At 43.0% G+C, this 17,653-nt stretch overlaps 2 long non-coding RNA genes across 2 annotated transcripts in view; one reads left to right on the top strand and one right to left on the bottom strand.

Moving 5' to 3' along the window:
- Window positions 1–17,653, top strand: part of LOC114019613 — a 31,816-nt gene that overhangs the window by 9,183 nt on the left and 4,980 nt on the right. The window lies entirely within an intron of this gene.
- On the bottom strand, window positions 917–15,923 carry LOC122461972. The gene is made up of 3 exons (XR_006284283.1): window positions 15,043–15,923; window positions 13,717–13,788; window positions 917–2,191 (listed from the first exon to the last, which is right to left on the bottom strand). It is a non-coding gene; the product is annotated as an uncharacterized LOC122461972 (long non-coding RNA).

Here is a 17,653-nt window from a genome sequence, read left to right as displayed (position 1 = left end):
CCTCTTTGCCATCTTAAAATACCATAAACAACAATAATACTGTCCTATATTCTGATCCTGCATTTGTTCAACACCTAAATCTCCTCCTGATTTCAGAGTGCAAGAAATTCAGGATAGGAACCCTAGCCCTTACTGAACTCTTATGATTCTGAAGTAATCTTAAGTTTAAAACAAAGTTTGTGTTCTACGTTGAAATTACCTTTTATAATAAACCCCTGGTGCTTTGAACAACAAATCCATATCATTACCCAAAAACCTTTTGCCTCTATTACATGTAGGCAATGTTCTGCTGTCATTAGCAGATTGTGCATAAGTGCATATTAAACTTAAAATACTTTGTTTATAAAGTAAATGCAATTTTTGTGTTTTCTTCAAGACTAAACAGATATAAAAGGACAGGGGGATGGTAGGACAAATTTTGGTTCACCTTTCTTGGCAGGTTTCAGAGTAACAGTCGTGTTAGTCTGTATTCGTAAAAAGAAAAGGAGTACTTGTGGCACCTTAGAGACTAACCAGTTTATTTGAGCATGAGCTTTCGTGAGCTACAGCTCACTTCATCGGATGCATAGCATATCGTGGAAACTGCAGAAGACATTATATACACACAGAGACCATGAAACAAAACTTCCTCCCACCCCACTCTCCTGCTGGTAACAGCTTATCTAAAGTGATCCTCAAGTAGAGCCATTTCCAGCACAAATCCAGGTTTTCTCACCCTTCCCCCCCCCCACACACACACACATACAAACTCACTCTCCTGCTGGTAATAGCCCATCCCTCTTTGAAACCTCTCTTTATAATGCGCATGATAATCAAGGTGGGTCATTTCCAGCACTAATCCAGGTTTTCTCACCCCCCCCCCCCAAACACACCCCCCTCCAAAAACCACACACACAAACTCACTCTCTTTCTTGGCAATATCTAGTGATCTAGACATGATACAAAGAGTGATATCTAGGTTCTACATGTCTCTTTACATGTGAAGAAATTGCTGCGAGTTTTGTTGCATAACTCTGAAATCAATTTTTAAATGATATACAATAAGTTGGTGGGCAGTTTCCCAGAAACCCTATTAATATCTCTGAGCTACAGCTTGCAAAAGGCAAAGACTGTAACTTGCATTAAATGCTTTAGTTTTTATACAGTGTTGAAGTTTGTTGCCTTTAGGAGTTTACAGGATTGAAAATGTGGGCAAGCTGGACACATTGCTAAGGCTTTACGCATGTTCAGAAAGGAAGCATCTGCAAACAGAATCTTCTACCAACCCCCCACCTCTATCTGTAAATACCTTTTGTAGAGTCATAGGAGTGTTCTGCTAAACTGGGAGAGGCTCGTTATTTTATCAAGAGTCCAAAGAGTACTTGGCAACGATAAGGGAACCATGCCCAATGTAGAGTTTCACATAAATATATTGTTCAGTCTGTCTGCCAAAATATCACACTCTTGGCGGTGTGGGGGCGAAGGATAGGAAAGGAGAGAACTCATAATTCTTTACAGAAACCTGAAGAAACTTATGTTTGTGAATATTTTGGAATTAATACCTTTATAGATGAGATGATAATTGACAACAATTTGTTTTTCTAGTGAACTGAGCATCTTTTTCTAAATTCTTAGGTCTACATTTTCCTAATTAACATTAATGCAATTCCTGCAGATTTACACTAGGGTATGGGAAATGAGACTAGAACTTGGCTTGTTGGACCAAATTCATCCCTGGTGTAACTCAGTGAAGCCAAGCTGAGATGAAATCAGAAGAGTTACACTAGAGATGAATTTGGCCTTGAGGGCCAAAATCTGCCCTCACTTGCTCAGGTGGAAATACAGAATCACTCTAGATTCAGATTAGGAAAATTGGGGCACTAGTCACATCCCAAAGGGAACCCTTTGACTCTCCTTGGTGTGGCAGGATCAGAGATCACCCATACAACCATCTTCGGGCCTAGTGGCAGCCCAGCAGCATCTCCTCTCTTTGGGCAGGCTGGGCATCCTCTCTACCTGGATTACTGCTCCATGTGTTCACATAGCTGGGGTCTTTCCTAGAGAAGGGAGATCTCAGCCACCACCCAGATGAGCAGAGGACTCTATATGTTGGAATCCTTCACAGCACTCTTGTAGAATCATGATAGGGTGGTGGCAGTAAGCATCCCCCACACAAAGAATCTTCTGCTGTGGTGTTGTTGTCAGGGGTCCCCTAGAACAGTGGGTTTCAGAGTTAATGATCCATTAAACTAAATGAGGAAGATCACACCTTTCAGAGTTGGTGTTTTAAGCAGACTCAAGCCAGGGATCACTGCATACATTATATTTGGATGATGTTTTCAAGGTTTTCTTTGCAACCACGATGGCTTGAAACATATTAAAAAAACAAAACTGAGATTCTGTGCCACCACATGATTCCAGGAGCCAAGGTGTGAGATATGTACCTATCCTTTTAATCCAGCCCTGAGTAATTCCATTTAAATCAATATAATCACTCCAGATTTGCCCTCATGTAGCTGTAAGAAAGTGGAATGTTGTCCTAAGAATTTGGAAGTGAATGAAATGAATTAAAAAATAAGTTTGTGTACCAATAGTTTGAAAATGCTTTTGTATAGTTATGAACTAACTTTGTCACTGGAAAGACGAGAGAATGCAAAAGCAGAGATTAGCCTGATTATACATAAGAGGGCAAGTAAGAAAGTGTGCATTTTTTGGGTACGCATGTGTGATTGTTCCAGTATTCCTTGTATGCTCCCTGAAGCTGCAATTTTCTTTACATAGATTTCTTAATAAGGGGCACAGACTTTTCAGCGTGTCTCGAAATTAAATTATGCTATAGAGTTTCTTCTTGTCCTCCTCCTGATATTTGGCATTAAAACCTTTTGAAGAAGTAGGATGCTGGCTACTAAGAGGTAAAAATGTTTGACTGTGAAATACCTGTTAGTATGAATGAAGGTTCCTGAATAGATGCATTTTATTTTGCTCTACCTGCAGCTTTCTTGCAACAAAAGTTCCTCAGTGTTATAGCCTATATTTGAATACTCTGCCCCCAGAATACAAAGTAAAAAGGGCTATCAAGCATCTAAAAAAATGTGTGTACATTGCCTTTGTAGGGAATAAGGTCAAACATGAGTGATTTGAAATCAACACAAACAAAAATGTTCCACTGGGACTTTCAAAGTGACTTCCCCCTCACCCTTTAAATTATTTAATTAACTACAGTACCACATTGCTGAATGGCATATCAGATACTGATATTGTATATCCCGGAATCAGGTTTGTCCAACATGGATGAAGAGCGCTTTATTCAGGAGAGTTAAAAAAGGTTCAGGTTTCAGAGTAGCAGCCGTGTTAGTCTGTATTTGCAAAAGGAACAGGAGGACTTGTGGCACCTTCGAGACTAATTTATTTGAGCATAAGCTTTCGTGAGCTACAGCTCACTTATAAATTTGTTAGTCTCTAAGGTGCCACAAGTCCTCCTTTTCTTTTTTTAAGAAAACGTTCAGTTAGCATAATGAAAAGTTAGAGCCAAAAGAGAGGTTGAAGATGACTGCTTTAAAAATTAAAAGCCAACTCAAATGTTATTAATAGAATGTAATCTGGTAGGTAAGGAAGTGATTAAGATGCTTAAGAGGACACACTGGTAAAGTGGTTTAAATATGGAAAGCACAATAAAAATTTGAAATGTTATTTTTATAATGTCAGTATTACAAGATTCAGAGTAACAGCCGTGTTAGTCTGTATTCGCAAAAAGAAAAGGAGTACTTGTGGCACCTTAGAGACGAACCAATTTATTTGAGCATAAGATGCATCCGATGAAGTGAGTTGTAGCTCACGAAAGCTTATGCTCAGATAAATTGGTTCATCTCTAAGGTGCCAGTATTACAAGAATAAACAACCAAAGATATAAAGGAGAAGTAGGAAGTGCATGGGAGAGCTTGTGGACCATAAGTAGTCTGGGTAGACGCAGGTGCAACTTAAACCTGTTTATATCAGGGTTCAATTTGTTGCAGAGGCCCACTGGACCAGCAGAATGTAAAGAGGGCAATCAAGAAGATAACGCCATTGTGGCAAAATGATACCTTTGATTTGTCTTCCTACAGAGGCTGATGAGGAAATAACTACCTCAGAGTTACTTTTAACAGGCAGTAGCAGTGAAAAGAAGGCACTTAACTTGAGGGCTGGCGGAGAAATTGAGAAATTAATCTGCAATGTTCATTCAGGCCAGATGACACTGAAGAGCAAAATGGCTGAGCCAAGAAAGGAACACTATATAGATTTCATTTACTAGGAGGAGGTATCTGATTTATTAATAAAATAATAATAACTTTTTCTAATCTTCCTATTCTGGGCTGTAGACAACATTGTCATAAGTTAAGCATATAGTTACATGAAAAATAAAACCAGCAGCTTTCCCTCACTCCAAAACCAGAAAATAACCAAATGGAAATGAAATCAACTGCAATAATATTCCCTATGTCCACAAAACATCAGTGTTTACCACGCCTCTTTCACCATCAAAGCCTCGTTAAATAGGTGAGCCTTTCACGGTAAACTTAAAGCCAACAAATGCAGTTATTCTGGACCAACAGGTGGGGTGTGATCATGTTCCAACACTGAAAACCGCTCAGGGAAAAGACAGGGCTCGTTGCTCCCACACACTTATTCCAAGAGGGCTCCAGCTTTTGGAATATACACTGAGCTCAGTTGTACACGATCACTTAGGCAGAAGGGTGGTCTCAGATATTGTAGGCAGCTTCCAAACCATTAGGGCTTTATGGATCAAAAAAGATATCTTATATTCCACCTGGAAACCAATAGTCAGCCAGTGCCTACCACAGAGAACTGGTCTGGTGTGAGCCCTGGTAGATAAACCACATTTTCTACCAGCTACAGCTCATCTTATTCCAGGGTTGGGTCTCCTACCTTTACTAGCCAAGGGCATGTCCCAGATCGTCATCGACAAAGGTCAAATAGTTTTGACATAATTAGCAGAGTTAGTGCCATCTGAAATTACCTCTCACATTGACCTGCCAAAAGCATCTCAATTACTGGTCTCCCCTAAACAAGAAGTAGCTATTAAATACATTGCTGAGAAAAACACCTGGTCATTAATTGGAATATAATTAAATTCTGTCTGAACATTTCAGCTATGAGCTTCTCCGCTTACTGCATCTTTAAAATGCTAGGTTTCAAAGCAGCAGCCGTGTTAGTCTGTATTCGCAAAAAGAAAAGGAGTACTTGTGGCACCTTAGAGACTAACCAATTTATTTGAGCATAAGCTTTTGTGAGCTGCTTTTTAAAATGCTAGGAGTCTGCTGGAGGCAGCTGCCCCTGTGTGCGGTGCAGCAGTTAATGCAGCATTTTACAAAGACCGTGCTCATGGAGACATTATTTCGTTCTTCCTTGTTTTGTTATTTTCCTTTAATTTCAAATAAAAGCCATTTGGGCTGAAGGCGCAGGGTTACTCTTTGGATGGGGAGGAACGCAGTATGAATTCCAGCAGTGACGATGGGATCAAAGCCAAAAGAGAGCTCAGAGAATGTGACGAAGCAATTAAGAGGTTTCATGGTTAAATATAAGAATAAACGTCTAAAACTGAAATTTCCATGAACACAGATGTGTATGTCTCTTATTAACACTGCCTCACAAAATGGCTACTGCCTCTGCACTCTCCTAGAAATGTAAAGTGTTCAGCCCTCAATCCCCCAACTTTAACTCTTTTTCCTTTGCTTTGCTTTCATTCCATGTCATTTTTCCTCTTTACATTGAGCTCCAGCAGGGACTCGTGACCGGAAGCCCTTTGCAAGGCTGCATCCTGCTAAATGCAGACATGGCAAGAAGCGTACAAAGTTCTTCTTTTTGCAAGTGGGCTAGTTTTCAGATCAGGCTAACAGGTTTCAGTAGTCTGAAAACACCCCGAGTGGTTTCACACCCTGCCATTTTCAAATAATCAGGAAGGAGCATGGTGAACGGGTGTGTGGAGTGCTGTTCTAACCCACAATGGTATGCAAAAACCACACTGAAATGACAAGTATGGTGATCTCTTGGGAAATAAAGCTGCTGATTCAGTCAATATCCTTGAGATCTTCCCCTCTAGAATTTTCTACTCTAGCTCCCGGATATAAAAGGACTTTTGTGTAATGTACTGAGCTGTAGCACTAAGGGATTCTGTATAGTGTACTCTGTTGCATTTGGTTTCTCGCTACAGCACGTTTTTATGATGTGGGGGAGGGGAAGGGAAGCTGCTTTTAAATAGGGTGCCAATAATGTGTTGCAAAAGACTGGTGCTCTGAGCCAATTAGTCCTGAAGGTAACCCTTTCACTGCAGGAGAGCTTGAGTGCAAAGGACAGAATCAAGGCGATTAGGGACAGAAAAGACCACATAGTGCAACTAGTCTGTCCATCTGCCAATGCAGGATTATTCACTGTGGTATATTTCGCTACTCTACTGCATTGTCTAATCTACTTTTAATATTAGAATTGGTAATTGAAACCTTCTGCTAATAAGTGTTGTAAAACAGCAAACCTTCATACAAAGGTGTTTGAAAACAAGCTGCATCTAGAGTTGATAAAGTAGATCTCTTTTAGATCTAGAATTAGATTCGTCTCATGTTCTATGCCAGCTTCTGCTGCCAGAGAGTTGTGACCCCTGGAAACCCCCTGCAGCAGGAAGCCCGTCAGTAGGGACGCTGGGTTAGTGGAAGGCAACTGCAAGTTCTGCTCCACTGGGAGCCGTGAGTTATTGCAGCCCAAAATGTGGGTGGTAATGGGCAGGGAGGTGACAAGGCAGAGGCAACCAGGGCATGTGCTGATTCAGTGCATGCCCTCAGCAGCCTCCCCTGGCCGGGCTGCTATGGAGACCCTGCTATAACTTTAAGCTGGTCCCCTGCAGAGCTAGTAAACTCTGAGAGAGGGATGGAAGGCTCAGTGGCTTCCCTCTGAGGCTCTGTGTTCACTAGGAACGCTTTTCTCTATAGGAATAACAGTATAAAATACTGGCAAAGTATTACTAGTGTGGATGCAGCTATCCCAGTGTAGTAAAACCATCCCCCACAAGTACTGGTAAAGAATCTGCCAGTATAACTGCATCTCCACTACGGACTTCTGCTGGCACGCCTATATCGGCCTGCAATCACACCTCTCCACACCCTTGACCGACATAGCTATGCTGGCAGAGGTCTGTAGTGTGGACATAGCCTGAGTAAATACGTCGTCATAGCCTTTGGGGACAAGCCAGGGCACAAAGGCATAGTACAGACGTCCCTGCACCAGTTTTGGTGCTCCACGCTACTTAGATATAAAACTAGATGAATATGGCCAGAAGTTCTTGCACCATTTGTTTGCAATAATCTTTAGGGCTGCATGAGGCCTAGATCATGCATGTTCCTGAACGGGTGCACAAGTTGAGGGAAGAGGGTACAAGGAACCTCCCCAACCTCCCATCCCTCTGCCGAGGCAGCCACAACATGGCTGAAGAACACAGGGATTTTGGAGCCCAATTCAACATTGCCTTGCATCTTGTGTGTCATTTACACTGATGCAAAGGAATGTTACCATTCTGATCTAGTAGGGTTTTACATGCATTTTTATACTCACTTCACATTGGAGTAAATGACTACACAAGAGTTCAGAGTAACAGCCGTGTTAGTCTGTATTCGCAAAAAGAAAAGGAGTACTTGTGGCACCTTAGAGACTAACCAATTTATTTGAGCATGAGGTCCGATGAAGTGAGCTGTAGCTCACGAAAGCTCATGCTCAAATAAATTGGTTAGTCTCTAAGGTGCCACAAGTACTCCTTTTCTTTTTACACAAGAGTTGGAGCAACGGTGAATCAGATCCTTGGTGAGACTAACACCACTAGCAGTACTAGCCTCTCCAAAGAGGGCAGAGAGGGGTACAGTGAAGACAGGGTCACCATGCTCTCTTCCACATTACTGACTAGCTACGCTGCGTGTGCGGGGCACATACTGCACCCAGTTAAGGGATGGCAGAGCCGGCACTGCAGCGTGCTTTCCCCAGGAGGAATTGTGGCTGCATTAAACTGTATGTTTCAATTCAACCCCAGAACTGTGGAAGGGAAAAATATAGTGCTAAAAGACAGATTATTTAGGTTTGTGAGCTGAGCAGAACTCTGGCAGTACAAAAGCTCTCTTGTTTCCGCAGCCTCCCACAGCTGCACTCCTAAATATATCCTCTACATCTACAGAGAACTGCATTTCTCCACCTCTTTCTCAGACCAATCAGATTTTCACAAATGTCAGGTTCCCTTGGGATATGCAAGCACAGCCACAAATGCCCTAGTTACAGGACCTTGTGTAGGATGGAAGAGACTAACACGTCTCCATCAGAATGAAATTGTTACGGACACAGACTATTTCAAGAGGGAATGTGTGCAGGTGATTGATAAAAACACATAGTAGCTTGTTATTGATACATGATATTGATAATGATCGGGGTCCAGTTACTTCCTCATTTTAGCCCATTCATTTGCATGCAGCCTGATCAGGAGCTGAAAGTCATTCTCATTTGATGATTGTTCACTGGCCTATGTGAAAAGAATTCATGCATCCCAGTTGCTAGCAGACAAGTGTCAGCTCAACAAAAATACCACCACCAAAGAGGGCACTAACTGTCCACCACAGATGGCAATCTTAGCTGAGATGTACCTCAAGGACGGAATAAGACAGAATTCCTATTTCAACCTTGGAAGTAGTCCTTCCAGTTCAGGACTGTGGCACATTGAGACAATCCTGTGATCTGGAGAAAACTTGCCCAGTGGCTACTGATGCTGTACTACTGTGTACTACCTGTTCTGGGCATAAAAAGAGGACTGTAATCTCCAGGGATGTCAATTTAGTACCTTTGAGAAACGTTAAATTCATATTAAAATGTACAGATGCTTTCTAAGGTTATGGGCCTGCTGCTACCCTCTGCTCCATGAAGTGGAGAGAAACTCATGCAAACAGCAGGCAAATGTGCACAGGAGCATGGAAAGAGGGGAAAGATGTGTACGTGGAGTGCTGCCCCTTTACCACAGCAGCCACTCATTCATGACATAATCGTCTCTGTTCATCTGAGCCTTCACACAGGAGGAGATAATTCGCTGGGCTGATGGTGTGAGGGGACCAGGGAGAAACATTTGAGGTAGTAGGCACACCCGGGCCGTTGCGGATGTTAATGTTGTTCATTGTGGTATTTACTTCTTTACTGTTTCTGTATACCGTCTCCTCCCCACATGTAAAGCCACAGCCCAAGGATCAAGGGCAGCACAGCCACCAAGACAGATGTGCTGCTAGGGGAGGAGCGGGAGCCCAGGAGTGCATGGTCCTTTGGATGAATGCATAGGCTGACCAGACAGCAAATGTGAAAAATCAGGACGGGGGTGGAGGGTAATAGGAGCCTATATAAGAAAAAGCCCCAGATATCGGGACTGTCCCTATAAAATCGGGACATCTGGTCACCCTATCAAGGCTGAATTTACATGGGATTAAAGTGCTTCCCTCCTGCCCTTCTGTGCTGCCCTCCAAATTTGTAATAGAGTCATGTTGCATCCTTTTATCAATTAGATCATAACTTCTTTGGGGTATCTAGCACCAGGTGTCTCAATCCTGCGAGCCTCTGAGCACTATTGCAATACCCATAATAAATAAGAGGAAAAGGTGCCCTTTGTGACACAGCTAATTCTGTGTCTCAAATTAATACAGGAAGAAGGACCCCTGGTGAATTTCCTCCTGCTCCAACTGCCTGCCTGGTTGGATTAGACTCCTCCCATTGTTTACCTCTTTCCCACAGAAATCCCTGTTTCTTCACCACCTTGTGTTCATTTTAGCAAGAAACTGAAATTGAAAGAATCTGGTCAATTCCTAAAGCTTCCCCTCTGCCTCCTTGAAAAGGGAGCCAAGCTGGGTATACCTTGCAAACAGGACTAGCAGAAAACAGATTTAGCCACCTCATGCATGATCTTAATCCCTGGGATTTTTAGGTGCTTTTTCTTCCTGCAATCTCAATGCTCAGATATTTATCAAGCATTCAGGTCAGAATTTTAACCACAGAACATTTTGCAACAACAAGACACCAAGTTCATATGGGAATGACTGTGCAGCCCACATGACTTCTGTGAAATAAATATAAATAATATTTATATGGGAAGGCCTAGGGGACAGTTTGAAAAAAGTAAATTTCTCACTGTTTTAGGTTTCAGAGGAGCAGCCGTGTTAGTCTGTATCCACAAAAAAAAAAGGAGTATTTGTGGCACCTTAGAGACTAACACATTTATTTGAGCATGAGCTTTCGTGAGCTACAGCTCACTTATAAATTTGTTAGTCTCTAAGGTGCCACAAGTTCTCCTTTTCTTTTCACTATTTTAGGTAGCCGCAGAGCACAAATCACCACAGTATCTAGTTGCCAAACGGCAGTCGAATGAAACTGGTTGAAGACTACAAAGTAGATTCTATTTTCATTCTTATAGGCCAAAGTTTTCAAATTTAGGAACCTAAAGGTAGGCATCTAAATCCATATTTAGACCTGTAAATGAAAGTGGCCTCGTTTTCATAGGTGCCACAACTTCCCCTGAAATAAACAGAAACTTTGGGGAGTTTGGCACCTCAAAAGCCAGGTCATTGATTTAGTTGCTTATATGTGGATTTAGGTGCCTAACTTTAGTCAACCAAGTCTGAAATTTTTGCCTGTAGGTTTTGATTGTACTCCAAGGGCTTTTTTATGTTATTGCTTCCTCCCTTATTCTTCTGCCCTTTTCTCTCCTCTGGCCCCTTCCTTCTTTCTACCTACTTTTCCTCCTCTTTGTTCCTCTCAGCTTTGTTAGGGCTCTGTTCTGATCTTGTTGAAGTCAATGGAAGCAGGATGAGGCCCTTACGGTGAGTAGGTTTTTGCAGAAGACTCTCTTAAATCCTTGCTATTATGGCTTTACACAGCAGCCAAGGACAGCTGTATTCAGGAACAGGCTGAATGAGGATGCCTCTGAGCTGTACAGAATATTTCCAAGTGAAGCTGAGCACACTCCTGGGCCCCACTGTCTGCTGGCCAGTAGTACTGGATCAGAACATGCATTTTGCCCATCCCTAAGGCCAGGGAGAATATTGGAGCGGATGTGTTTCCTCTTTTGGAGGAGGCTGTTGGCTGGACTGCCCCTGTAGCAAGCCATCTAGGCAAAGCTGTCGCTGTATACCGTGGCTTCTAGGAAGACTTACGTCTTACCCTCCCACCCAGAGGTAAACACAGAGGTCCCTCCCTATTGGAGGGATAGGGCCACTGGCGAAAAATAGGCTAAACTGGAGGTCTTCATGCTCCGCCCTCCCCCCCCGAAAAGTGGTCCTAAGTTCTTACATGTAACCCTGACCTGCGCTGTGGGCACTCGGGTCTGCAGTCACCTTCTGAAAAAGACCATAGGTTCCTAGAGGAACAGCATCTTTAAGGAGCTATCCTCTCCCCAACTCTCTGACTGGAGAGGGTCCTGCTTGCAGCAAAACCTTCACAGGGAGATAGGATCTGTGATGCCCACAGGATAAAGTAAAGTGGTCCACAGCACGGGCCATGAAGCTTCTCCATAACCCAGCTCTCTCTGCAGCTCTTCAGGATCTGGGAAAGTGGATCAGGGTGAGCCAGGGATATAGTGATGAATCCATTGCTATGCAGAGCCACTAGTAGTTACTGAGTGGCGGGGGTGCAGTAGCAGCAGTAGGGGTGATGCAGTCTCAGGGTTACAGCAGGGCAGGGTGAAAGAGCAAAGGAAATCGAAACAATAAGTGATCTGAAACAGAACCAGAATCCTTCCACTGTGAGCTCAGCTCTCAGATTTTTGGTATCAAAGGACCATTAGGAGACTGAAGACTGATTATTTGGTTCCTCTCTCTTAACCTTCTAAGACCATTCTGTGCTTATATTTGCAGTTTGTTAAGATTTTAAGTAGGAACATCGCTGTGGGGAGAGAGCAACCCCCATTAATACCTCCTGGGCTCTACAGGACAGGAGCCCTGATTCCTGAGGACATACAGAGGCTGGTCTATAGCATAGAGGCTCTGCTTCACTGGATGATGGGTGGGAACTCTGTATATCAGGAAACGTTGTGTCCAGCAGAACAAATGGGCTTTCCCTATGCGAACGTCCTAAGGTCCACTGGACAGCATGGACTTTCCCGGGCCTGCAGCAACATGGATCCTCTTCAGTGGACTTTATGACTATTTTTTAAAAATAAGGAAATTACCACCCACAAAAAAAACACCCTTCATTTAGGCGAGGAAGCTAAGATTGCAGGCACATATAGGCAGTTGGAAAGCATATTACCGTTAAAAACATTGGAGTTATAAAAACAAACTTAAGAAGCCCAGGAAATTCAGAGCTAAGGTTAAAACAACGAGGAGTCCTTGTGGCACCTTAGAGACTAACAGATTTGTTTGGGCATAAGCTTTCATAGGCTAGAACCCACTTGGCACTAACTGAAGCTACCACATTCTTAGCTGCCCAGACAACAGAAGCAAAATCGTTCCTGGGCAGACCTGAATATCAGCATTCCATTACACGGAACAAGGCCTCAGGAGGTGCCTGCAAGCTAAACGGCTGTTACTCTCTAATAGAAATGGAACTGTGATAAACTTACTTCACAATGCGACTCTCTGTCATGACCATCTGACCTTGGCTTTATTTATTGGTAACGAATTGTTTAAAGAGCTCATCTGTTTAATTATGAACATATAATAAGAAGAGGAATGGCACCTTTAACCATGGTTATTTGCAGGCCAGATCCTGCCACCCTTGGTTGCTCACTGGCCTTTTTTAAAGCTTGATGCAAACACACAATAGCGAACACATTTTAAAATCCTACTGTAGACAGGATGTATTCTACTTTTAACATGTGTTATATCTAATTGAGTTGAACTAGCCACAATATAAGGTGAATAAGGAGCAAATTTCTAACATTTGGGGTAATTAACATTGGAACAATTTACCAAGGGAGATGATGGATTCTCCATCACCTGAAATCTTTAAATCAAGGCAGGATTATCTTTCTAAAAAATACACTGCAACACAAACAGAAGTTATGAGCGCATGAATTATTGGGTGAGATTCTCTGGGCTGTGTTATGCAGAAGGTTAGATTAGATTATCATAATGTTCCTTCTGGCCTTAAAATATACCAATGTATGAACTGTAGAGTGGACCCTAGGGTTTATATTGACCACCAGGTACATGATGAAACTACAGCCTGTCCTGGTTATACTAGGACCATATGCTAGTTAATACGTTTTAAACATACACCTGTTTTTTCCCTAGTGTGGACAAAAACTAAGGGCATGCCGCTGTAGTGCTGTGATGTAGGTTCTTCCTGCATCAATGGAAGGGGTTTTTCCATCGATATAGATAATCGATGTAGATGGTGCATCTACACAGGAGGTGAGGTCTGCTTAATTAAAGTGCAATGGGGTGTGAATTTTTCACACCTCATGGTGACTACCTAGGTTGTTCTAAATTTTAAATGTAGACCAGGGCAAAGAGGGCTGGGATTGCTGTCCAGAAGCAGCAAGGTCACCCAATGGGGAGGTTCCCTGTTGCTCCACAGTTATCGCCAGGGGTCCAATGAAGGATGGTAGTGGTTGGCTGCACAGGGAGACACCCTCACTGCGTGGCAGATGCAATTCAGGGTGTTAACTGAAGAGTGTAACACACGGGTAATGATGGAAGTGTCAGGCTTCTGAGGAGTGGAAAAAAAAAAAGCACATACCAGAGATGGACTGCAGGTCTGTGAGAGTCAGGAAATGTCTGTTTCCATAGTGCTGTGTGCTATTCCATGAGCCTAGCAACAGGGAACAGAGAAAGCATGTTGAGTCTGATTCTCCATTACCCTACCAGTGTCAATTTTACACCATTTTACTTTGCAAATGTCTACACACAGTGCATAGAAACAGAGAATCAGGCCCCTTGGTTCCAAATATTATCTCATGTAACCTGTTTATGAAGTTACAGGACTCTAAATATAATCCTTGTTTATTTAGCAGGGCCAGTAGGACTGAAGGAAATCCAGGAGATTTTGTTTGACATGATTTGTTGATGGTTCAAGCGGCCAGCCTGCGGGAGGAAGCGTTATATCAGTCTAATGGCAAGCGGACAACAGAACATCAATATACTCAACTATTTCTTTGTTTTAAGAGGTGAAAAATCATCCCAGCTGATAGGCTTTTATTAATATTATTGAAAAAAGAAAAGGAGTACTTGTGGCACCTTAGAGACTAACCAATTTATTTGAAAAATGAAAAGGAGGACTTGTGGCACCTTAGAGACTAACCAATTTATTTGAGCATGAGCTTTCGTGAGCTACAGCTCACTTCATCGGATGCATACTGTGGAAATTGCAGAAGACATTATATACACAGATACCATGAAACAATACCTCCTCCCACCCCACTCTCCTGCTGGTAATAGCTTATCTAAAGTGATCATCTCTGAAACCAATTTATTTGAGCATAAGCTACAGCTCACTTCATTGGATGCAACTCACGAAAGCTTATGCTCAAATAAATTGGTTAGTCTCTAAGGTGCCACAAGTACTCCTTTTCTTTTTGCGAATACAGACTAACATGGCTGCTACTCTGAAACCTAATATTATTGAGTAATTCTTGATGCTTGTTACACTTTGGCTGCTTGGGAAACTTCAGTGGGGCGTCATTTGTCCTCTGCCTTCAGCATGAAAACAGAATTCAGATCCCTTCTTGGAAACAAAGGTGCTTCCCAGGAGCCTGGCATGCTGCCTGCATACCAAGAGCCGTAGCCAGGCAACAGCGAAAAGATCAGTGCGTGAGCCTCACCCATGATGCATCTGCCTTACAAACAATTCCTGCCACGTAGGCAGGACTGTGCAGGGGAATGGAAAATTACTGCAGGGTTTTTCTTAAAGGGCAAGTGTTCCTTTTCGAGGAGGGTACTTCTCCACAGCCTGCTTTCCAGCACTATGAATGCAAAGGTTGTTTTCCTATAAGGAAATCTGCAGTGCATCACTAGCACAATATAAGTCGAAGAGAGGGAGGCATTATTCATAGGGTTTTTCCGATACCTTTGTTAGTAAAAATATTAGGTGTCGAGCTAAACTGCGGTGGGGCAGCTGAGCTTCCAAAAGCAAGAGGTGAACAAATTAGAAGCCGCCTTTATAAATCTGCTTTCGACGCTGACTCCAACATGGCTCCGCTTCAAGTGACGCAGTTAAAATTAATCGGGAAGTGAAGCAAAAAAAAAAAAAAAATCTCTCTAGCTCTTGGCAGGCTCAGCATTCAAATGGCTGCCTGGTAAATCTCTGAGCGTTAACTCTGTAGCAAGAAAGGAGATTGAAAAGAAACAACAGGGCAGCTTTACCAGGCATGAGAAGTGTTGTACTGGACAACAGCTATTTTTAAAAAATTTGCCCCAGTTTGGTTAGCTCCGTTTTCTAGCGTAGGGGGAATTATTTATCAAGATTGTCGTGTGTCTGTCTGTCTGTCTCCAACTGTATGTCTAATCACACACACATAGTTCTGATAGGAAGTTGCTACAAAATCAAATTTTATTACAGAATTAAACTGCCACCCAGACTGGTCTCTTGCTTTTTGTAATATGAAAATCGGGTTTTATAGTTTGGCAGACCTTCTCATTTGGAAGGGAACTCTTTACCACACAGAGTTGAATAGAAGCTAGCCTCACAGAGTAACCGGAAGGTGGATAAAAAGGCTGTGTTGGTTTTCCACAAACAGTGCTCTTTCTGCACCTCAGAATCCGTTCCTGCACCAATTACACATTGCAAAAATAATTTCTGTGTGATTTCTATTCTTTAACTTCTTTGATGCTGAGCTCCTTGGATTTAGTCTTTGAGTATATTCTGGCCTACTGTCGTTGGCTGTCTTATCTTGAAGCCCTATTGAGACAAACCTTTTCCACCCATCCCTAGTGTGCTTGGAAATAACATCAGAGATTAACATTGATGCCTTTGCCAGGATGTGTTTTCTTGGTCTGTGCAGGTGTGCTCATGCTGTGCCACAATCCGGGTGGCTAGCTGTGGCCTCGACTGTCAAGTCTCTTGCAGTTCTGGGAGTCCTTGGCCAGCCCATGCTATGCCGGCTCCTCAGAGAAATGATCTTACGCCATTCCCTGATATGCTTTTCGTCCAACATCACTTTTCAATGCGTCTGCCTCTGGCCTGTTCCTTTTGTTTGTCTTACCATCAATATAAATGCTAAACCAAAAGCTATGCACTTTGTTATGCCAGGAAAGGAAAATAAAGCCCTCCCTGTGAGATGGGGGTTTATATTATAGAAGTCACCCTTTCTCTCTAAATTGATCTCTTTCCTCTCTTTCTTTTTTAAACAGAAGCCACTTTTGTTTTGAAGCTGCCCTCAATGTAAAATGCACAGGGGAAAGTAATGACATTTTATAGAAACTGGCCTCTTTTTCTAGTTGCCTTCAATATTAAAGTCCTAAGGGGAAACATAATTAGAAGCTGCGACTTCTAAACAAAGATATACGGTAACAGCGGTTGCTGCTTGGTTGCTATCTCGTGATCTTTTGGAACTGCTTGGAAAATGAAACGTGATAGATAAGCCACCTCATGTGAAATGTAAAGGGCTCTGGTTTCTAACAACTCTTCTGAAAGCTCTAAAAAGGAATTATACCCTCTTCCAGTACAGAAGTCCCACTACAAAGACGCCTCTAAAAGAACCTACTAGTGTGCCCACCAGCTGGTAGCAGATCATTCTGACTGATTGATTCGGATCTTCACAGTTTAACAGCTTTGCAGCTATGCAGTAATGTTTAATGGTGGAACAGGCAGGTGTCCGAGTGGGAAGTTCCCAGGTTTGCCCCAGTCACTGTGTTCCAAGAGTAATCATCCCTTCCTCAATCAGAAGAGTGGGATCATACTCGCCCTGTATGTAGCTGTAGGTGGAATTTTCTGTTGGCGTTCCAAGGCCATGAGAAGGGAGGCAGTAGGCAAAAGGCCCAGAGTTTAGTAAATACACAAACACAGTGGAATTGAACAGAAAGGCATCTCAGCTTTATTAGGATTCCTTGTTTACTAACACAGTCCAGTTTTCCAAACATCAGGTATTATTTTCACAGGAATGTGGATAACTTTAAGAGCCCCAGCCTTAGCTACTGACTGTCCTCTCTCTGAGCCCTGTCATAGAAGCTGCCTTAGCTAGATCTAACACAGGGATTGGCAACCTTTGTAACCAACCTAACCAGCCTGCGTCTGCGTCTGCAGATTTGGCTGATTGTGGCTCCCACTGGCTGCAGTTCGCCGTTCCAGGCCAATGGGGGCTGCAGGAATGGCAGCCAGCATGTCCCTCGGCCCCGCGCTGCTTCCCGCAGCCCCCATTGGCCTGGGACGGCGAACAGCAGCCAGTGGGAGCTGCGATTGGCCGAACCTGTGGACGCGGCAGGTAAACAAACTGGCCCAGCCTGCCAGGAGGCTTACCCTGGCCAGCCACGTGCCAAAGATTGCCAATCCCTGTTCTAACATGTCCTCTCTCTCTCTGGTCATTATTACCAGGAAGCAGGAGGAGCTAAATGTAAATTCCTTCTATAAAGCCAGGCTCACAGGGTGGGAGAAAGGTAATTCTGTTTTGTAAAGGATTTTGACATTTTGAAATTTGGTTTCACTCTGGGTTGGAATGAGAACAAAACATTTCGTCTGCAAA

This window comes from Chelonia mydas, chromosome 10 (assembly GCF_015237465.2).
Source record: "Chelonia mydas isolate rCheMyd1 chromosome 10, rCheMyd1.pri.v2, whole genome shotgun sequence".
Lineage (NCBI taxonomy): Eukaryota > Metazoa > Chordata > Testudines > Cheloniidae > Chelonia > Chelonia mydas.
Note: the sequence above shows the minus strand (reverse complement) of the source record. Positions and strands in the feature narration are given on the sequence as shown.